General features: G+C 40.7%; 1 protein-coding gene across 4 annotated transcripts in view; it reads left to right on the top strand.

The window, feature by feature from the left end:
- The first annotated feature begins 490 nt into the window (after positions 1-490).
- PIGC (phosphatidylinositol glycan anchor biosynthesis class C) overlaps positions 491-25,544 on the top strand; it is a 55,702-nt gene continuing 30,648 nt past the window's right edge. The window contains exon 1 of one of the 4 annotated variants that reach the window (XM_056523269.1): positions 491-508. The gene's annotated coding sequence lies outside the window, so the exon portion shown is untranslated. Of the gene's footprint in view, positions 509-1,086; positions 1,286-1,473; positions 1,533-25,544 lie in introns of those variants that run through there. The other 3 variants (XR_008844749.1, XM_056523264.1, XM_056523265.1) reach the window with 3 other exon arrangements.

Raw genomic sequence — 25,544 nt, 5'->3', positions numbered from 1 at the left:
AAGTGATGGTCAGTAAATAGGAGAAATAATGCTCAGTAAGTGGAAGTATTGGTCAGTAAGGAGAAGTATTGATCACTAAAGAGAAGTAATGCTCAGTAAGTGGAAATATTGGTCAATAAGGAGAAGTTGCCGAACAGCTCTCCTATAGAGATATATGGAGGTGGCATGGCGCTTCGGGCCGGGGTCGTGATGCACCGTTCTGTGGGAGAGCTGGGGCTCCGTACAGATGATTGCGGGGGGCCACAGTGCTCAGACCCCCCGTAATCCAAAACTTATCCTGTGAATAGGGGATATGTTTTCCCTGTACATTCCGGCATGAGACTTCTCCTTTAAGTTTACCTGCTGAGGACTGGGTGTCAGCCTGTGTAAGGCTAAATTCACACTGGTGCAGTTCAGTTGCATATTTTAGCACACCCGTCACCACACCCGTGGCGGCTCTGGAATATTGGCGAATCTATTACATAATGTAATCAGAAAGACATTCCCTTATTTCAGACACCAAGATATTGTAGGTATTGGATGAAGCAGGGTGATCAATATGGCGTTGCGGCAAGATACGTTTCCAATCTGCTAATATTTACACAACTAACATGTATAATATGGACAGTGATCCCCAACCTGTGGTGCTTCAGCTGTTGCATAACTACAAGTCCCATCATGCTCTGACAGCTGAAGGCTGTCAGGGCATGATGGGAGTTGTAGTTTTGCATCAACTAGCGCACCGCAGGTTGTGGAAATCTGGGCAACATTTTTTTTTTAACTTTATTGACAAACACCGGGCATGCTGGAAGTTGTAGTTTGTCCGGACACGCTGGGAGTAGTAATTTTTGCAACAGCTGGGGGCACCGGCACGCTGTTTGGAAAACAATAATATAGTTAGTCATCACGATGAGAGTTGTAGTTTTGTCTATGTTGCCCATAGCAACCAATCACAGCTCAGCTTTCATTTTACCAGAAAAGTTTGAGAAAAGAAAGCCGAGTTGTGATTGGTTGCTATGCGCGACAGTGACAGTATTGATGAACATTAACAGCCTTTTTTTTATTTATTTATTTTTATAAATAACTTTATTGATAAGCGGGGTCACGTACAGTACAGCTGTAGGTCACGTGTCACATACACGTCACACAGCCAAACGCAAGCAGGAAAATGACAGCTATTTTTACTCGCTTCCTGCAGCGGTATCACGTGACGTACACACACGCAGAGCGAGGAATGCTGGGAGCTGTAGTGTTAAACATGGCTGCTCCGTGATGTCGCGGCTGCCGACATCTCCGTATCGCCGAGGTAAGGACGTGTAAGCTCATGGGAAGGCGGGAGCCGTAAGTGTGATATACGGCGAGACAAGTGCGATACACCGGACGTTGTTGTCCAGGAGGTGCGAGCGCTGCCCGCCTTATCAGCAGGCATCTTTTAAGACAGCCCTGTCATGGGGGCTTTTTATCTTAGCCACGCCCCCATCTAACATTGCGCTTGGTTGCTTGGTAACGTTGACGCTTCTTGTCTGAGAGATTGTATACAGGATAAGACGCCTGTGTGTCCTATGTATAGTCATTTATACTGTATATAAGTCAGGGTTTCCCAACCAGAGTGCCTCCAGCTGTTTCAGAACTACAACTCCCAGCATGCCCGGACAGCCGACGGCTGTCCGGGCATGCTGGGAGTTGTAGTTCTGCAACAGCTGGAGGCACCCTGGTTGGGAAACACTGGTATAAGTGATTATATATATATATATATATATATATATACACACATACAATATATAAATATATATATATACAGTATATATATCCATTAGTGATCATACAGATTATGGCGGGGAATTTATGTTCTGCTGTAATAGTGCTGACGTGCGTCAAATTTATGAAACGGCGCAGAGCATATGATGAACTAGCTTTTGCCCGCAGCTTCGCTCACGTTAAATTTGGGGTAACATAGATCTACTTTTTACGATTCCTATAGTAATGAGGCCCCTCTGGGTAAAGTCTACGGGCATCCAAACAACCCCAATTCTTTCAACTTTGATCGCCGTGTCTAAAGAGTTAATGCCGGACTTCTGCCGGAACGGCGATGTCCGGCACGAGCCACGTGTCCTGGCTGCTGATAGCGAGCTCCTGCCGTGCCACAGGGTATACCTGGCATTCTGTGGCAAGGGGTTAAAGGGGTTATCCAGGAAAAAACTTTTTTTTTTTATATATATCAACTGGCTCAAGAAAGTTAAACGGATTTGTAAATTACTTCTATTAAAAAATCTTAATCCTTTCAGTACTTATGAGCTTCTGAAGTTAAGGTTGTTCTTTTCTGTCTAAGTGCTCTCTGATGACACGTGTCTCGGGAAACACCCAGTTTAGAAGAGGTTTGCTATGGGGATTTGCTTCTAAACTGCGCAGTTCCCGAGACACGTGTCATCAGAGAGCACTTAGACAGAAAAGAACAACCTTAACTTCAGAAGCTCATAAGTACTGAAAGGATTAAGATTTTTTTAATAGAAGTAATTTACAAATCTGTTTAACTTTCTGGAGCCAGTTGAGATATAGATTATATATATATATATATGTGTGTATAAAAAGTTTTTTCCTGGAATACCCCTTTAATTCATACAAACTTTGAACCCCAGTTTCACCCCTTCAGGATTGGAATTTTAGAAAACGTTAAAACACGTGTTTCTTTATCTCTAATTGTTATCCTAAAAACATAGTTTCATGCTTCTAGCTTCAAAAATGACGGACTTCAATACAAACCTTCAACCCCTTTTTCACCCCCTTAAGGGTTGAATTTCGAAAAATCCTTTCTTATTCCTCATCTATGTCTTAAAAACAACTGTGAAAAAATTCAGCTTTCTAGGTCCAAGGGTTTAGGCTGGGCGTTTATGAGTCAGTGAGTCAGGCCTTCTCTTTATTTATATATATATATATATATATATATATATATATATATATATATATATATATAGGATTTGAGCAATACACAGCGAGGAGAAATTACCTCAGCGCAGCCAATTTCAAACTGAAAGGAAAAGTGTCTGTGACAAGTGCTGCATGTTGCTCTATTGCACTGCTGAACCCCTGATGACCTCCCTATAACTTTCTTATTTTTCGTGCCATGGTCTGTAGTTAAAGGGGTACTCCGGTGAAAACCTTTTTTTCTTTTAAATCAACTGGCTCCGGAAAGTTAAACAGATTTTTACATTACTTCTATTAAAAAATCTTAATCCTTCCTGTACTTATTTATTAGCTGCTGAATACTACAGAGTTACTACAGAATACTACAAATTCGTTTCTTTTTGGAATGCTCTCTGATGACATCGCGAGCACAGTGCTCTTTGCTGACGTTATTATAATAATAATAAGTCTTTATTTATTTATTGTTGTCCTTAGTGGGATTTGAACCCAAAGCCCCAGCACTGCAGGCCAGCAGTGCTAACCACTGAGCCACCATGCTGCCCTTAGCATATATCTGCTATGCATGGTTGTTAAAATTGACAGAGATGTCAGCAGAGAGCACTGTGGTCGTGATGTCATCAGTGTTCCAAAAAGAAAGGAATTTCCTCTGTAGCATTCAGCAGCTAATAAGTCCTGGAAGGATTAAGATTTTTTAATAGAAGTAATTTACAAATATGTTTAACTTTCTGGCAACAGTTGATTTAAAAGAAAAAAGGTTTTCACCGGAGCACCCCTTTAACAGTATTACTTTTGCATACATGTAATGTTTTGCTCACTTTTTTTTTTTCTTGAGGGGGGGGGGGGGGGGGGTGATCAGAAGCCCAGCAGTTTTGGACTTTGTTTTATTTTTTCACACCATGTACTGCATGGGATCATTATCATTTTATTTTAATAGTTTGGAGATTTCCGCACACTAAGATACAAAATATATGTATTTACTTGCGTTTGTGTTTTTCATCTTTTTATTTTTTTAAATAACTTATTTTTTTGTGGGGGAGGGGCTCTGGGCTGCAGGTACAGTATCTTAGAGACCCAGCATCGGTCTCCTGTTCATCCGCACTATATCCCAGTGTATTGGGTTTAGGGTAGGTGAACAGGATGGACCATTTTCCTTTAAAACTCAGGGCATGCTGGGAGTTGTAGTTGTGTACCATATAGAGAGACACATGTAAGGGCAGTGCGTCCTATAAAGGTAAAACCATTTCCCTGCCTGGCGGTGACTTGCACCAAAACAGGGGGTTTGTGACTATTTTTTCGTCAATAGTAAATTTCTGACCACTTCATCCACTTATACAGATTTGACTGTCAGCAGTGATTTCTATCGAATCGGCGGTGCGCCAAAGAGGTGCGTGCAAATGCATGTGCAAATTTTTTGTGCCAAATCACATTAAAAAAATAAATAAAAAAACCTCTCAATCCCTTGATAAAGTCCCCCCTATATGTATATATACTTTCATCAGGGATCCTACTGATTATATGTATTATGGGGGAGATTTATCAAAACCTGTCTAGAGGAAAAGTTGCTGAGTTGCCCATAGCAACCAATCAGATTTCTTCTTTCATTTTTCACAGGCTTCTTTAAAGGGGTACTCCAGTGGAAAACTATTTTTTTTTCACCAACTGGTCCCCTGTAAACACATGTAAAAGGGGTACAGTAAAATCTCCCTTAGCGGACACCTCTCAAGAGCGGACAGTTTTTAATTCCTCGGCAGAGTCCCATAAGACTTAAAGGGGTACTCTGGTGGAAAACATTTTTATTTTCAGCAACTGGTCCCAAAAAGTTACACAGATTTGTAAACTGCTTCTATTTAACCCCTTAAGGACTCAGGGTTTTTCCGTTTTTGCACTTTCGTTTTTTCCTCCTTACCTTTTAAAAATCATAACCCTTTCAATTTTCCACCTAAAAATCCATATTATGGCTTATTTTTTGCGTCGCCAATTCTACTTTGCAGTGACATTAGTCATTTTACCCAAAAATGCACGGCGAAACGGAAAAAAAAAATCATTGTGCGACAAAATCGAAAAAAAAACGCCATTTTGTAACTTTTGGGGGCTTTCATTTCTACGCAGTGCATATTTCGGTAAAAATTACACCTTATCTTTATTCTGTAGGTCCATACGGTTAAAATGATACCCTACTTATATAGGTTTGATTTTGTCGCACTTCTGGAAAAAATCATAACTACATGCAGGAAAATTTATACGTTTAAAAATGTCATCTTCCGACCCCTATAACTTTTTTATTTTTCCACGTACGGGGCGGTATGAGGACTCATTTTTTGCGCCGTGATCTGAAGTTTTTATCGGTATGATTTTTGTTTTGATCGGACTTTTTGATCACTTTTTATTCATTTTTTAATGATATAAAAAGTGACCAAAATACGCTTTTTTGGACTTTGGAATTTTTTTGCGCGTACGCCTTTGACCGTACGGCTTAATTAATGATATATTTTTATAGTTCGGACATTTACGCACGCGGCGATACCACATATGTTTATTTTTTATTTTTTTTACACTGTTTTATTTTTTTTATGGGAAAAGGGGGGTGATTCAAACTTTTATTAGGGAAGGGGTTAAATGACCTTTATTAACACTTTTTTTTTACATTTTTTTTGCAGTGTTATAGGTCCCATAGGGACCTATAAACACTGCACACACTGATCTCTAATGCTGATCACTGGCGTGCATTAACACGCCTGTGATCAGCATTATCGGCGCTTGACTGCTCCTGCCTGGATCTCAGGCACGGAGCAGTCATTCGTCGATCGGACACCGGGGAGGCAGGTAAGAGCCCTCCCGGTGTCCGATCAGCTGTTCGGGACGCCGCGATTTCACCGCGGCGGTCCCGAACAGCCCGACTGAGCAGCCGGGTCACTTTCACTTTCACTTTAGAAGCGGCGGTCAGCTTTGACCGCCGCTTCTAAAGGGTTAATACCGCACATCGCCGCGATCGGCGATGTGTGGTATTAGCCGCGGGTCCCGGCCGTTGATTAGCGCCGGGACCGACGCGATATGATGCGGGATCGCGGCGCGATCCCGCTTCATATCGCGGGAGCCGGCGCAGGACGTAAATATACGTCCTGCGTCGTTAAGGGGTTAAAAATCTTAATCCTTCCAGTACTTATCAGCTGCTGTATGCTCCACAGTAGGGATCGGCCGATAATCGCGATTTTGGACATTATCCGTATCGGCAATTACCTTGCTGATATGCCGATAATGCCCCGCCCATTGCCGCCACTATATATATATATATATATATATATATATATATATATATATATATTAGGGATCGACTGATATAGTTTTTTTAGGGCCGATACCGATAATTGGTGTAGGTTAGGGCCGATAGCCGATAACTTAAACCGATATTCCGGTATAAGTTATCGGCTATTTATCCCCCCGCGACACCGCTGCAGATCATTGATTTAAAGTGGGCGGTGCCATAGGCCGCCGCCGCCACCCGCTTCTCTCCCCCTGCCTGTCCGGGGGTCCTGAGACCTATCACCGCCACTGCTCCCCCCCGCCGCACCGCACCCCTGACCCGTGACCGCCCCCCCCCCCCCCCCCCCCCGCGCACTGCACCGGCCCCATTGCCTCCCCCATCCCTGGTTTTATAATTACCTGTTCCCGGGGTCCACTCCACATCTGGCTCCGGTGGCGCCCTCCTGAACTGTCACTGTGCGCACTGACGGTGACGTCGCGCACGTCACGTCACTCGTCATTGCGCACAGCGTAACGCAGGACGCAGCAGGAGCAAGAAGTAGCGTGGGCTCCGGGAACAAGTAATTATAAAACCGGGGATGGGGGAGGCAATGGGGCCGGGGCGGTGGGGGGTGCGGCGGCTTGCGGTGCGGGGCATTATCGGCTTATCGGCAAGGTAATTGCCGATAATGCCCAAAATCGTGATTATCGGCCGTACCGATAATCGGTCGATCCCTAATATATATATATATATATTTCTATTAGTGATCCAACAAAGATCACTGCGGCCCAGTCTCTGAAGGGAGGGGATCGCACTCTGCTTCAGTATGTCACATGACTTGTTGGCATTCATGGTTCCCTCAATGAACTGTAGCCCCCAGTACCAGCAGCACCAGACCATGACACTCCACCACCCTGCTGGACTGTAGACAGGACAGACTTGTCTTTGTCCTCCTCACCTGGTTGTCTCCACACACGCCTGACACCATCTGAACCATAAAAGTTTATCTTGGTATCATCGGACCACAGGACATGGTTTCAGTAAATCATATCTGTAGTCTGATTGTCTTCAGCAAACTGTTTGCAGGCTTTCTTGTGCTTTATCTTTAGAGGCTTCCTTCTGAGACGACAGCCATGCAGACCAATTTGATGCCGTGTGATCTGAGCACTGACAGGCTGACTCACACCCCCCCCCCCCATTCAACCTCTGCAGCAATGCTGGCAGCACTCATATTTCTATTTTATATTCTATTTCTATCTATTTCCCAAAGACAATTTCTGGATATGATTAGAGATGAGCAAACTTACAGTGAATTCGATTCGTCACGAACTTCTCGGCTCGGCAGTTGATGACTTATCCTGCATAAATTAGTTCAGCTTTCAGGTGCTCCGGTGGGCTGGAAAAGGTGGATGCAGTCCTAGGAGACTCTTTCCTAGGAATGTATCCACCTTTTCCAGCCCCACCGGAGCACCTGAAAGCTGAACTAATTTACGCAGGATAAGTCATCAACTGCCGAGCCGAGAAGTTCGTGACGAATCGAATTTACTGTAAGTTCGCTCATCTCAAGATATGATGCTGAGCATGTGCACTCAACTTCTTTGGTAAACCATGGGGAGGTCTGTTCTGAGTGGAATCTGGGAATCTGTCCTGTGAACCTGCTATATGGTCTTGTCCACCCTTGGCAATCTTCTTATAGCCAAGACCAGTGGTCTCCAACCTGCGGACCTCCAGATGGTGCAAAACTACAACTCCCAGCATGCCCGGACAGCCAACGGCTGTCCGGGCATGCTGAGAGTTGTAGTTTTGCAACATCTGGAGGTCCGCAAGTTAATGACCACCTGCCTAGACCATCTCCATGTAGAGCAAGAATTCTTTATTTTTTGTTATTTTTTAGATCCTTCTTGAGTTCTGGGCCGTGTAGAACTTCTGTTGACCAATATTAGAGAGTGTGAGAGCAATAACACAAAATTTAAGACACCTGCTCCCCCATTCACACCTAAGACCTTGTAACAAGTCACATGACAGCAACATTTTCACTTAAAGGGTTTATCCAGGAAAATTTTTTTTTTTATATATATATATATATATATATATATATATATATATATATATCAACTGGCTCCAGAAAGTTAAACAGATTTTTAAATTACTTCTATTAAAAAATCTTAATCCTTTCAGTACTTATGAGCTTCTGAAGTTTAGGTTGTTCTTTTCTGTCGAAGTGCTCTCTGATGACATGTGTCTCGGGAACCGCCCAGTTTAGAAGAGGTTTGCTATGAGAATTTGCTTCGAAACTGGGCGTTTCCCGAGACACGTGTCATCAGAGAGCACTTAGACAGAAAAGAACAACTCAACTTCAGAAGCTCATAACTACTGAAAGGATTAAGATTTTTTAATAGAAGTAATTTACAAATCTGTTTAACTTTCTGGAACCAGTTGATATATATAAAAAAAAGTTTTTTCCTGGAATACCCCTTTAAGGGTGCACTCGCTTTTGTTGCCAAGTTTTAGACATTAATGATTGTGTGGAGTTATTTTGAAGGGACACAACATTATACACTGTTATACAGTCTGTGCACTCACTACTTTACATTGTAGCAGAGGGGAATTTCTCCAGTGTTGTCACATGACAAGATATAATAAAATATTACAAAAATGTGAGAGGTGTACACACTTATGGGAGATACTGTATATATAATGTGAGGGGTGGAGTCACTTATGGGAGATACTGTATATAATGTGAGGGGTGGAGTCACTTATGGGATATACTGTATATAATGTGAGGGGTGGAGTCACTTATGGGAGATACTGTATATATAATGTGAGGGGTGGAGTCACTTATGGGAGATACTGTATATATAATGTGAGGGGTGGAGTCACTTATGGGAGATACTGTATATATAATGTGAGGGGTGGACTCACTTATGGGATATACTGTATATATAATGTGAGGGGTGGACTCACTTATGGGATATACTGTATATATAATGTGAGGGGTGGAGTCACTTATGGTATATACTGTATATATAATGTGAGGGGTGGACTCACTTATGGGATATACTGTATATATAATGTGAGGGGTGGACTCACTTATGGGAGATACTGTATATATAATGTGAGGGGTGGACTCACTTATGGGAGATACTGTATATATAATGTGAGGGGTGGAGTCACTTATGGGATATACTGTATATAATGTGAGGAGTGGAGTCACTTATGGGATATACTGTATATATAATGTGAGGGGTGGACTCACTTATGGGATATACTGTATATAATGTGAGGGGTGGAGTCACTTATGGGATATACTGTATATAATGTGAGGGGTGGAGTCACTTATGGGAGATACTATATATAATGTGAGGGGTGGAATCACTTATAGGAGATACTGTATATATAATGTGAGGGGTGGAGTCACTTATGGGAGATACTGTATATATAATGTGAGGGGTGGAGTCACTTATGGGAGATACTGTATATATAATGTGAGGGGTGGAGTCACTTATGGGAGATACTGTATATATAATGTGAGGGGTGGAGTCACTTATGGGAGATACTGTATATATAATGTGAGGGGTGGAGTCACTTATGGGAGATACTATATATAATGTGAGGGGTGGAATCACTTATAGGAGATACTGTATATATAATGTGAGGGGTGGAGTCACTTATGGGAGATACTGTATATATAATGTGAGGGGTGGAGTCACTTATGGGAGATACTGTATATATAATGTGAGGGGTGGAGTCACTTATGGTATATACTGTATATATAATGTGAGGGGTGGACTCACTTATGGGAGATACTGTATATATAATGTGAGGGGTGGAGTCACTTATGGGAGATACTGTATATATAATGTGAGGGGGGGAGTCACTTATGGGAGATACTGTATATATAATGTGAGGGGTGGAGTCACTTATGGGAGCTACTGTATATAATGTGAGGGGTGGAGTCACTTATGGGATATACTGTATATAATGTGAGGGGTGGAGTCACTTATGGGATATACTGTATATAATGTGAGGGGTGGAGTCACTTATGGGATATACTGTATATAATGTGAGGGGTGGAGTCACTTATGGGAGATACTGTATATATAATGTGAGGGGTGGAGTCACTTATGGGAGATACTGTATATATAATGTGAGGGGTGGACTCACTTATGGGATATACTGTATATATAATGTGAGGGGTGGAGTCACTTATGGGAGATACTGTATATATAATGTGAGGGGTGGAGTCACTTATGGGAGATACTGTATATATAATGTGAGGGGTGGACTCACTTATGGGATATACTGTATATATAATGTGAGGGGTGGACTCACTTATGGGATATACTGTATATATAATGTGAGGGGTGGAGTCACTTATGGTATATACTGTATATATAATGTGAGGGGTGGACTCACTTATGGGATATACTGTATATATAATGTGAGGGGTGGACTCACTTATGGGAGATACTGTATATATAATGTGAGGGGTGGAGTCACTTATGGGATATACTGTATATAATGTGAGGAGTGGAGTCACTTATGGGATATACTGTATATATAATGTGAGGGGTGGACTCACTTATGGGATATACTGTATATAATGTGAGGGGTGGAGTCACTTATGGGATATACTGTATATAATGTGAGGGGTGGAGTCACTTATGGGAGATACTATATATAATGTGAGGGGTGGAATCACTTATAGGAGATACTGTATATATAATGTGAGGGGTGGAGTCACTTATGGGAGATACTGTATATATAATGTGAGGGGTGGAGTCACTTATGGGAGATACTGTATATATAATGTGAGGGGTGGAGTCACTTATGGGAGATACTGTATATATAATGTGAGGGGTGGAGTCACTTATGGGAGATACTGTATATATAATGTGAGGGGTGGAGTCACTTATGGGAGATACTATATATAATGTGAGGGGTGGAATCACTTATAGGAGATACTGTATATATAATGTGAGGGGTGGAGTCACTTATGGGAGATACTGTATATATAATGTGAGGGGTGGAGTCACTTATGGGAGATACTGTATATATAATGTGAGGGGTGGAGTCACTTATGGTATATACTGTATATATAATGTGAGGGGTGGACTCACTTATGGGAGATACTGTATATATAATGTGAGGGGTGGAGTCACTTATGGGAGATACTGTATATATAATGTGAGGGGGGGAGTCACTTATGGGAGATACTGTATATATAATGTGAGGGGTGGAGTCACTTATGGGAGCTACTGTATATAATGTGAGGGGTGGAGTCACTTATGGGATATACTGTATATAATGTGAGGGGTGGAGTCACTTATGGGATATACTGTATATAATGTGAGGGGTGGAGTCACTTATGGGATATACTGTATATAATGTGAGGGGTGGAGTCACTTATGGGATATACTGTATATAATGTGAGGGGTGGAGTCACTTATGGGATATACTGTATATATAATGTGAGGGGTGGAGTCACTTATGGGATATACTGTATATATAATGTGAGGGGTGGAGTCACTTATGGGATATACTGTATATATAATGTGAGGGGGTGGAGTCACTTATGGGATATACTGTATATATAATGTGAGGGGTGGAGTCACTTATGGGATATACTGTATATATAATGTGAGGGGGGTGGAGTCACTTATGGGATATACTGTATATATAATGTGAGGGGTGGAGTCACTTATGGGAGATACTGTATATATAATGTGAGGTGTGGACACTTATGGGAGATACTGTATATATAATGTGAGGGGTGGAGTCACTTATGGAATATACTGTATATATAATGTGAGGGGTGGAGTCACTTATGGGATATACTGTATATATAATGTGAGGGGTGGAGTCACTTATGGAATATACTGTATATATAATGTGAGGGGTGGAGTCACTTATGGGATATACTGTATATATAATGTGAGGGGTGGAGTCACTTATGGGATATACTGTATATATAATGTGAGGGGTGGAGTCACTTATGGGATATACTGTATATATAATGTGAGGGGGTGGACTCACTTATGGGATATACTGTATATATAATGTGAGGGGTGGAGTCACTTGTGGGAGATACTGTATATATAATGTGAGGGGTGGAGTCACTTATGGGATATACTGTATATATAATGTGAGGGGTGGAGTCACTTATGGGATATACTGTATATAATGTGAGGGGTGGAGTCACTTATGGGATATACTGTATATATAATGTGAGGGGTGGACTCCCTTATGGGATATACTATATATAATGTGAGGGGTGGAGTCACTTATGGGAGATACTGTATATATAATGTGAGGGGTGGAGTCACTTATGGGAGATACTGTATATAATGTGAGGGGTGGACTCACTTATGGGAGATACTGTATATATAATGTGAGGGGTGGACTCACTTATGGGATATACTGTATATATAATGTGAGGGGTGGAGTCACTTATGGGAGATACTGTATATAATGTGAGGGGTGGAGTCACTTATGGGAGATACTGTATATATAATGTGAGGGGTGGAGTCACTTATGGGAGATACTGTATATATAATGTGAGGGGTGGAGTCACTTATGGGAGATACTGTATATATAATGTGAGGGGTGGAGTCACTTATGGGAGATACTGTATATATAATGTGAGGGGTGGAGTCACTTATGGGAGATACTGTATATATAATGTGAGGGGTGGAGTCACTTATGGGAGATACTATATATAATGTGAAGGGTGGAATCACTTATAGGATATACTGTATATATAATGTGAGGGGTGGAGTCACTTATGGGATATACTGTATATAATGTGAGGGATGGAGTCACTTATGGGATATACTGTATATATAATGTGAGGGGTGGACATACTTATGGGATATACTGTATATATGATGTGAGGGGTGGAGTCACTTATGGGAGATACTGTATATATAATGTGAGGGGTGGAGTCACTTATGGGAGATACTGTATATATAATGTGAGGGGTGGAATCACTTATAGGATATACTGTATATAATGTGAGGGGTGGACTCACTTATGGGATATACTGTATATATAATGTGAGGGGGGGACTCACTTATGGGATATACTGTATATATAATGTGAGGGGTGGAGTCACTTATGGGATATACTGTATATATAATGTGAGGGGTGGACTCACTTATGGGATATACTGTATTTATAATGTGAGGGGTGGAGTCACTTATGGGAGATACTGTATATAATGTGAGGGGTGGAGTCACTTGTGGGATATACTGTATATATAATGTGAGGGGTGGACTCACTTGTGGGAGATACTGTATATATAATGTGAGGGGTGGGCTCACTTATGGGAGATACTGTATATATAATGTGAGGGGTGGAGTCACTTATGGGATATACTGTATATATAATGTGAGGGGTGGAGTCACTTATGGGATATACTGTATATAATGTGAGGGGTGGAGTCACTTATGGGATATACTGTATATATAATGTGAGGGGTGGAGTCACTTATGGGATATACTGTATATATAATGTGAGGAGTGGGGTCACTTATGGGATATACTGTATATATAATGTGAGGGGTGGAGTCACTTATGGGATATACTGTATATATAATGTGAGGGGTGGACTCACTTATGGGAGATACTGTATATATAATGTGAGGGGTGGACTCACTTATGGGATATACTGTATATATAATGTGAGGGGTGGAGTCACTTATGGGATATACTGTATATATAATGTGAGGGGTGGAGTCACTTATGGGATATACTGTATATAATGTGAGGGGTGGACTCACTTATGGGATATACTGTATATATAATGTGAGGGGTGGAGTCACTTATGGGATATACTGTATATAATGTGAGGGGTGGAGTCACTTATGGGATATACTGTATATATAATGTGAGGGGTGGACTCCCTTATGGGATATACTATATATAATGTGAGGGGTGGAGTCACTTATGGGATATACTGTGTATAATATGAGGGGTGGAGTCACTTATGGTATATACTGTATATATAATGTGAGGGGTGGAGTCACTTATGGGATATACTGTATATAATGTGAGGGGTGGACTCACTTATGGGATATACTGTATATATAATGTGAGGGGTGGAGTCACTTATGGGATATACTGTATATATAATGTGAGGGGTGGAGTCACTTATGGGAGATACTGTATATATAATGTGAGGGGTGGACTCACTTATGGGATATACTGTATATATAATGTGAGGGGTGGAGTCACTTATGGGATATACTGTATATATAATGTGAGGGGTGGACTCACTTATGGGATATACTGTATATATAATGTGAGGGGTGGAGTCACTTATGGGATATACTGTATATATAATGTGAGGGGTGGAGTCACTTATGGGATATACTGTATATAATGTGAGGGGTGGAGTCACTTATGGGAGATACTGTATATAATGTGAGGGGTGGACTCACTTATGGGAGATACTGTATATATAATGTGAGGGGTGGACTCACTTATGGGATATACTGTATATATAATGTGAGGGGTGGAGTCACTTATGGGATATACTGTATATAATGTGAGGGGTGGAGTCACTTATGGGATATACTGTATATATAATGTGAGGGGTGGACTCACTTATGGGATATACTGTATATATAATGTGAGGGGTGGACTCACTTATGGGATATACTGTATATATAATGTGAGGGGTGGAGTCACTTATGGGATATACTGTATATAATGTGAGGGGTGGAGTCACTTATGGGATATACTGTATATATAATGTGAGGGGTGGACTCCCTTATGGGATATACTATATATAATGTGAGGGGTGGAGTCACTTATGGGAGATACTGTATAAATAATGTGAGGGGTGGAGTCACTTATGGGAGATACTGTATATAATGTAAGGGGTGGAGTCACTTATGGGAGATACTGTATATATAATGTGAGGGGTGGACTCACTTATGGGATATACTGTATATATAATGTGAGGGGTGGAGTCACTTATGGGGGATACTGTATATATAATGTGAGGGGTGGAGTCACTTATGGGATATACTGTATATATAATGTGAGGGGTGGACTCACTTATGGGAGATACTGTATATATAATGTGAGGGGTGGACTCACTTATGGGAGATACTGTATATATAATGTGAGGGGTGGAGTCACTTATGGGATATACTGTATATATAATGTGAGGGGTGGAGTCACTTATGGGATATACTGTATATATAATGTGAGGGGTGGACTCACTTATGGGATATACTGTATATATAATGTGAGGAGTGGGGTCACTTATGGGATATACTGTATATATAATGTGAGGGGTGGACTCACTTATGGGAGATACTGTATATATAATGTGAGGGGTGGACTCACTTATGGGATATACTGTATATATAATGTGAGGGGTGGAGTCACTTATGGGATATACTGTATATAATGTGAGGGGTGGAGTCACTTATGGGATATACTGTATATATAATGTGAGGGGTGGACTCACTTATGGGATATACTGTATATATAATGTGAGGGGTGGACTCACTTATGGGATATACTGTATATATAATGTGAGGGGTGGAGTCACTTATGGGATATACTGTATATAATGTGAGGGGTGGAGTCACTTATGGGATATACTGTATATATAATGTGAGGGGTGGACTCCCTTATGGCATATACTATATATAATGTGAGGGGTGGAGTCACTTATGGGAGATACTGTATATATAATGTGAGGGGTGGAGTCACTTATGGGAGATACTGTATATAATGTGAGGGGTGGAGTCACTTATGGGAGATACTGTATATATAATGTGAGGGGTGGACTCACTTATGGGATATACTGTATATATAATGTGAGGGGTGGAGTCACTTATGGGGGATACTGTATATATAATGTGAGGGGTGGACTCACTTATGGGAGATACTGTATATATAATGTGAGGGGTGGAGTCACTTATGGGATATACTGTATATATAATGTGAGGGGTGGAGTCACTTATGGGATATACTGTATATAATGTGAGGGGTGGAGTCACTTATGGGATATACTGTATATAATGTGAGGGGTGGAGTCACTTATGGGATATACTGTATATATAATGTGAGGGGTGGAGTCACTTACGGGATATGCTGTATATATAATGTGAGGAGTGGGGTCACTTATGGGATATACTGTATATATAATGTGAGGGGTGGAGTCACTTATGGGATATAGTGTATATATAATGTGAGGGGTGGACTCACTTATGGGAGATACTGTATATATAATGTGAGGGGTGGAGTCACTTATGGGATATACTGTATATATAATGTGCGGGGTTGAATCACTTATGGGATATACTGTATATATAATGTGAGGGGGGGACTCACTTATGGGATATACTGTATATATAATGTGAGGGGTGGACTCACTTATGGGATATACTGTATATATAATGTGAGGGGTGGACTCACTTATGGGATATACTGTATATATAATGTGAGGGGTGGACTCACTTATGGGATATACTGTATATATAATGTGAGGGGTGGACTCACTTATGGGATATACTGTATATATAATGTGAGGGGTGGAGTCACTTATGGGATATACTGTATATATAATGTGAGGGGTGGAGTCACTTATGGGATATACTGTATATATGATGTGAGGGGTGGAGTCACTTATGGGATATACTGTATATATAATGTGAGGGGTGGAGTCACTTATGGGATATACTGTATATATAATGTGAGGGGTGGAGTCACTTATGGGATATACTGTATATATAATGTGAGGGGTGGAGTCACTTATGGGATATACTGTATATATAATGTGAGGGGTGCAGTCACTTATGGGATATAGTGTATATATAATGTGAGGGGTGGAGTCACTTATGGGATATAGTGTATATATAATGTGAGGGGTGGAGTCACTTATGGGAGATACTGTATATATAATGTGAGGGGTGGAGTCACTTATGGGATATACTGTATATATAATGTGAGGGGTGGACTCACTTATGGGATATACTGTATATATAATGTGAGGGGTGGAGTCACTTATGGGATATACTGTATATATAATGTGAGGGGTGGACTCACTTATGGGATATACTGTATATATAATGTGAGGGGTGGAGTCACTTATGGGATATACTGTATATATAATGTGAGGGGTTGACTCACTTATGGGATATACTGTCTATAATGTGAGGGGTGGACTCACTTATGGGATATACTGTATATATAATGTGAGGGGTGGAGTCACTTATGGGATATACTGTATATATAATGTGAGGGGTGGAGTCACTTTTGGGATATACTGTATATATAATGTGAGGGGTGGAGTCACTTATGGGATATACTGTATATATAATGTGAGGGGTGGACTCACTTATGGGATATACTGTATATATAATGTGAGGGGTGGACTCACTTATGGGATATACTGTATATATAATGTGAGGGGTGGAGTCACTTATGGGAGATACTGTATATAATGTGAGGGGTGGAGTCACTTATGGGATATACTGTATATATAATGTGAGGGGTGGAGTCACTTATGGGATATACTGTATATATAATGTGAGGGGGGGAGTCACTTATGGGAGATACTGTATATAATGTGAGGGGTGGACTCACTTATGGGATATACTGTATATATAACTTGAGGGGTGGAGTCACTTATGGGATATACTGTATATATAATGTGAGGGGTGGAGTCACTTATGGGATATACTGTATATATAATGTGAGGGGTGGAGTCACTTATGGGAGATACTGTATATATAATGTGAGGGGTGGAGTCACTTATGGGAGATACTATATATATATAATGTGAGGGGTGGAGTCACTTATGGGATATACTGTATATATAATGTGAGGGTGGAGTCACTTATGGGAGATACTGTATATAATGTGAGGAATGGACTCACTTATGGGATATACTGTATATAATGTGAGGGGTGGACTCACTTATGGGATATACTGTATATATAATGTGAGGGGTGGAGTCACTTATGGGAGATACTGTATATATAATGTGAGGGGTGGAGTCACTTATGGGATATACTGTATATATAATGTGAGGGGTGGAGTCACTTATGGGAGATACTGTATATATAATGTGAGGGGTGGAGTCACTTATGGGAGACACTATATATAATGTGAGGGGTGGAGTCACTAATGGGATATACTGTATATAAAGTGAGGGGTGGAGTCACTTATGGGATATACTGTATATAATGTGAGGGGTGGACTCACTTATGGGAGATACTGTATATAATGTGAGGGGTGGAGTCACTTATGGGAGACACTGTATATATAATGTGAGGGGTGGAGTCACTTATGGGATATACTGTATATAATGTGAGGGGTGGAGTCACTTATGGGATATACTGTATATATAATGTGAGGGGTGGAGTCACTTATGGGAGATACTGTATATATAATGTGAGGGGTGGAGTCACTTATGGGAGATACTATATATATATATAATGTGAGGGATGGAGTCACTTATGGGATATACTGTATATATAATGTGAGGGTGGAGTCACTTATGGGAGATACTGTATATAATGTGAGGAATGGACTCACTTATGGGATATACTGTATATAATGTGAGGGGTGGACTCACTTATGGGATATACTGTATATATATAATGTGAGGGGTGGAGTCACTTATGGGAGATACTGTATATATAATGTGAGGGGTGGAGTCACTTATGGGATATACTGTATATATAATGTGAGGGGTGGAGTCACTTATGGGAGACACTATATATAATGTGAGGGGTTGAGTCACTAATGGGATATACTGTATATAATGTGAGGGGTGGAGTCACTTATGGGATATACTGTATATAATGTGAGGGGTGGACTCACTTATGGGAGATACTGTATATAATGTGAGGGGTGGAGTCACTTATGGGAGACACTGTATATATAATGTGAGGGGTGGAGTCACTAATGGGATATACTGTATATAATGTGAGGGGTGGAGTCACTTATGGGATATACTGTATATAATGTGAGGGGTGGAGTCACTTATGGGATATACTGTATATAATGTGAGGGGTGGAGTCACTTATGGGATATACTGTATATATAATGTGAGGGGTGGACTCACTTATGGGATATACTGTATATATAATGTGAGGGGTGGAGTCACTTATGGGAGATACTGTATATATAATGTGAGGGGTGGACTCACTTATGGGATATACTGTATATATAATGTGAGGGGTGGACTCACTTATGGGATATACTGTATATATAATGTGAGGGGTGGAGTCACTTATGGGAGATACTGTATATAATGTGAGGAATGGACTCACTTATGGGATATACTGTATATAATGTGAGGGGTGGACTCACTTATGGGATATACTGTATATATAATGTGAGGGGTGGAGTCACTTATGGGAGATACTGTATATATAATGTGAGGGGTGGAGTCACTTATGGAATATACTGTATATATAATGTGAGGGGTGGAGTCACTTATGGGAGATACTATATATATAATGTGAGGGGTGGAGTCACTTATGGGAGACACTATATATAATGTTAGGGGTGGAGTCACTAATGGGATATACTGTATATAATGTGAGGGGTGGAGTCACTTATGGGAGACACTGTATATATAATGTGAGGGGTGGAGTCACTTATGGGATATACTGTATATAATGTGAGGGGTGGAGTCACTTATGGGATATACTGTATATAATGTGAGGGGTGGAGTCACTTATGGGATATACTGTATATAATGTGAGGGGTGGAGTCACTTATGGGAGATACTGTATATATAATGTGAGGGGTGGACTCACTTATGGGATATACTGTATATATAATGTGAGGGGTGGACTCACTTATGGGATATACTGTATATATAATGTGAGGGGTGGAGTCACTTATGGAATATACTGTATATAATGTGAGGGGTGGATTCATTTATGGGAGATACTGTATATATATAATGTGAGGGGTGGAGTCACTTATGGGAGATACTGTATATATAATGTGAGGGGTGGAGTCACTTATGGGATATACTGTATATAATGTGAGGGGTGGAGTCACTTATGGGATATACTGTATATATAATGTGAGGGGTGGACTCACTTATGGGAGATACTGTATATAATGTGAGGGGTGGACTCACTTATGGGAGATACTGTATATATAATGTGAGGGGTGGATTCATTTATGGGAGATACTGTATATATAATGTGAGGGGTGGAGTCACTTATGGGATATACTGTATATAATGTGAGGGGTGGACTCACTTATGGGAGATACTGTATATATAATGTGAGGGGTGGATTCATTTATGGGAGATACTGTATATATAATGTGAGGGGTGGAGTCACTTATGGGAGATACTGTATATATAATGTGAGGGGTGGAGTCACTTATGGAATATACTGTATATATAATGTGAGGGGTGGAGTCACTTATGGGAGATACTATATATATAATGTGAGGGGTGGAGTCACTTATGGGAGACACTATATATAATGTTAGGGGTGGAGTCACTAATGGGATATACTGTATATAATGTGAGGGGTGGAGTCACTTATGGGAGACACTGTATATATAATGTGAGGGGTGGAGTCACTTATGGGATATACTGTATATAATGTGAGGGGTGGAGTCACTTATGGGATATACTGTATATAATGTGAGGGGTGGAGTCACTTATGGGATATACTGTATATAATGTGAGGGGTGGAGTCACTTATGGGAGATACTGTATATATAATGTGAGGGGTGGACTCACTTATGGGATATACTGTATATATAATGTGAGGGGTGGACTCACTTATGGGATATACTGTATATATAATGTGAGGGGTGGAGTCACTTATGGAATATACTGTATATAATGTGAGGGGTGGATTCATTTATGGGAGATACTGTATATATATAATGTGAGGGGTGGAGTCACTTATGGGAGATACTGTATATATAATGTGAGGGGTGGAGTCACTTATGGGATATACTGTATATAATGTGAGGGGTGGAGTCACTTATGGGATATACTGTATATATAATGTGAGGGGTGGACTCACTTATGGGAGATACTGTATATAATGTGAGGGGTGGACTCACTTATGGGAGATACTGTATATATAATGTGAGGGGTGGATTCATTTATGGGAGATACTGTATATATAATGTGAGGGGTGGAGTCACTTATGGGAGATACTGTATATAATGTGAGGGGTGGACTCACTTATGGGAGATACTGTATATATAATGTGAGGGGTGGATTCATTTATGGGAGATACTGTATATATAATGTGAGGGGTGGAGTCACTTATGGGAGATACTGTATATATAATGTGAGGGGTGGAGTCACTTATGGGATATACTGTATATAATGTGAGGGGTGGAGTCACTTATGGGAGATACTGTATATATAATGTGAGGGGTGGACTCACTTATGGGAGATACTGTATATAATGTTAGGAGTGGACTCACTTATGGGATATACTGTATATATAATGTGAGGGGTGGAGTCACTTATGGGAGATACTGTATATATAATGTGAGGGGTGGAGTCACTTATGGGATATACTGTATATATAATGTGAGGGGTGGACTCACTTATGGGATATACTGTATATATAATGTGAGGGGTGGAGTCACTTATGGGATATACTGTATATATAATGTGAGGGGTGGAGTCACTTATGGGAGATACTGTATATATAATGTGAGGGGTGGACTCACTTATGGGAGATACTGTATATATAATGTGAGGGGTGGAGTCACTTATGGGATATACTGTATATATAATGTGAGGGGTGGAGTCACTTATGGGATATACTGTATATATAATGTGAGGGGTGCAGTCACTTATGGGAGATACTGTGTATATAATGTGAGGGCTGGACTCACTTATGGGATATACTGTATATAATGTGAGGGGTGGAGTCACTAATTGGATATACTGTATATAATGTGAGGGGTGGAGTCACTTATGGGAGATACTGTGTATATATAATGTGAGGGGTGGACTCACTTATGGGATATACTGTATATAATGTGAGGTGTGGACTCACTTATGGGATATACTGTATATATAATGTGAGGGGTGGAGTCACTTATGGGATATACTGTATATATAATGTGAGGGGTGGACTCACTTATGGGAGATACTTTATATATAATGTGAGGGGTGGAGTCACTTATGGGATATACTGTATATATAATGTGAGGGGTGGAGTCACTTATGGGATATACTGTATATAATGTGAGGGGTGGAGTCACTTATGGGATATACTGTATATAATGTGAGGGGTGGAGTCACTTATGGGAAATACTATATATATAATGTGAGGGGTGGAGTCACTTTTGTGAGATACTGTATATATAATGTGAGGGGTGGAGTCACTTATGGGATATACTGTCTATAATGTGAGGGGTGGAGTCACTTATGGGATATACTGTATATATAATGTGAGGGGTGGAGTCACTTATGGGATATACTGTATATATAATGTGAGGGGTGGAGTCACTTATGGGAGATACTGTATATATAATGTGAGGGGTGGACTCACTTATGGGATATACTGTATATATAATGTGAGGGGTGGAGTCACTTATGGGATATACTGTATATATAATGCGAGGGGTGGACTCAGTTATGGGAGATACTGTATATATAATATGAGGGGTGGAGTCACTTATGGGAGATACTGTATATATAATGTGAGGGGTGGAGTCACTTATGGGATATACTGTATATATAATGTGAGGGGTGCAGTCACTTATGGGAGATACTGTGTATATAATATGAGGGCTGGACTCACTTATGGGATATACTGTATATAATGTGAGGGGTGGAGTCACTAATTGGATATACTGTATATAATGTGAGGGGTGGAGTCACTTATGGGAGATACTGTGTATATATAATGTGAGGGGTGGACTCACTTATGGGATATACTGTATATAATGTGAGGTGTGGACTCACTTATGGGATATACTGTATATATAATGTGAGGGGTGGAGTCACTTATGGGATATACTGTATATATAATGTGAGGGGTGGACTCACTTATGGGAGATACTGTATATATAATGTGAGGGGTGGAGTCACTTATGGGATATACTGTATATATAATGTGAGGGGTGGAGTCACTTATGGGATATACTGTATATAATGTGAGGGGTGGAGTCACTTATGGGATATACTGTATATAATGTGAGGGGTGGAGTCACTTATGGGAAATACTATATATATAATGTGAGGGGTGGAGTCACTTTTGTGAGATACTGTGTGTGTTTATATCTTTATTGGGACATTGAAGAAAATATAGGTGTGTTTACACCATTCTGCCTTGTGCTGAGCTATGTCAAAGACAGAGGAGCAGACAGGAAATGAATAGCATGCGCTGCAGCCTTACTGTGCAATAGTCTGCTGTGAAATAAGATGTTCTGGAGCAGCTCTGTGCAGGGAACTTGCAGGAGGGCTGTGGGAGGGGAATAGGCAGAGTGGGCGGACTGTGATACAGAGCTCAGTGAAAGCAATGCATTCTGGGAAATGTTGTATTGAGCAAATGCTTATCCAGGAAGTTACCTGGAAATACAGGACTAAGATCCCCCCCCCAAAAAAAAGACAGGCAGGTAAGCATTGCTATATCCTTCCGCAGCATTTTTATGTTGTTTTCTGTTACCTGACTTCGGAATACCCCCTTAATTGTCCATGTTTTGATGTTGGCTGAATGCACTTTTCTGTCTGGTTATGGAGGCCAAACCTGTGTTCACAAATGTCATCAGTCTTGTCCACTTTGGCATAGAAAAACTGTATGGACAAAACTGATATCTGGGGGTGGATCGGGCATCTGTAGTCAGGAGGCCACAACGCACATTAGACTGTTGAGCGATTATTACAAAATTGTTGTTGTTGTTGTTTTGTTAATATTGATTAAAAAAAAATACGCTATATAGCAACAACAGCGTGATGTATATCTGTATTTTTATTAGAAACACTATTTATAAAACATATTCCCTCCTGCTACAGATGTAACTTCAGGACCTTATTGTCATGCAATGTCCCAGCAGCAGGTTTCCAGTACTGTCATTTTTTACTTGAAATTTTGAATTATTAATTCCATAGGATTGTTGATTAAGTGCATTGGATATAAATATGTGCCTGGAAAATATATATATATATATATATATATATATATATACCTACAGTGTGTGTATATGTATGTATGTGTGTGTGTATATATATATATATATATATATATATATATATATATATATATATATATATATATTGTGACGATCCGTCTTGGGGAACAGCTCTGGGATTGTCCTGGACCACGCCACAGGATGCGTTTCTTCTCAATAAACCAGCAAAAAAATGCTTATAATGCAAATCTGGCACCTTGCCAGTTTTATTAGACAGGTTGCAGGGAAAAACAGGAACAAAACAAAATCCTAGACCGTCTGGTCACTGACTAAACAGATCAGCTTGTCCTGACTAACAACCGCTGAGCTTCCCTCAGCTGGTTAAACATATGTCCCCTGCAACCTTCTACTCACAATTCATGTCACTCTCTTTGAGCCACTCATAGCTCGGGCTGTGTACTCCTCAGCAGGCTCTGTCTCTCCCCTACAGCCCACATGCTGTCTCCTAGGAAGAGCCCACATTAGACTCAGTCTCCATCTCATATACACCTCCCTTCCCTCCTGCCTCATTACTTAAGAAGCAGGTGAGAGCTTCTGCAGGGTGAGCCAAGGAAATACACCCTTTCCTTGCCACACTGCCACTATATATATATATATATATATATAATGTATTCTCCTTAGGGAGGAGCACCGCTTCCAGTGTATGAAGATTAAAAAAAAGGCCATTAGCACTCCAGGGGCTATCAGGGTAAAGGAATATGCAGAGCAGCCCATCACATCACCTTCACAAGTAGCATTCCCTAAAATCAGCTTTAGCTCCAGTTGCGGAATCTCCGATGCTGATTGGGATTTTATGCCAGAATTCTCCCCAGAAGGGAAGAGGACCCATGTGCAGACAGCTATTTCAGGGTGCTCGCCCCTCGTCAGTACAGAGCAGAGTGTTCTGGCTTGGCTGGTGAGAGGCCTGTAGACTAGTAAAAGGGGATAAATATTCTCCTTGGGGAGGAGCACAGATTCCCGCCGTGGAGTGCTAATGGCCTTTTTTGAATCTCCTTACAAAATGTCTGGAGATATTTCAATATAACATGGTACACATGTGACTTATATTTCATCTAATAATATAGTTGTCTGAAGTCCTATGCAAGTTTATGGGTCTTTCAGGTACATTTCTTGATCATGTTACTTTTGGGCTGCAGAGATTGCCTGGGACTCCTGCCTGGGAACATCCTGCTAGTGCACGAGGTGACTTCTCTTCAGTCCTCCGATCACCTGGTGCAGGAGGTGACTTCTCT

The sequence above is a fragment of the Hyla sarda genome, chromosome 6 (genome assembly GCF_029499605.1).
Source record: "Hyla sarda isolate aHylSar1 chromosome 6, aHylSar1.hap1, whole genome shotgun sequence".
In the NCBI taxonomy this organism is placed as follows: domain Eukaryota; kingdom Metazoa; phylum Chordata; class Amphibia; order Anura; family Hylidae; genus Hyla; species Hyla sarda.
This window is presented reverse-complemented; position numbering and strand designations above follow the sequence as displayed.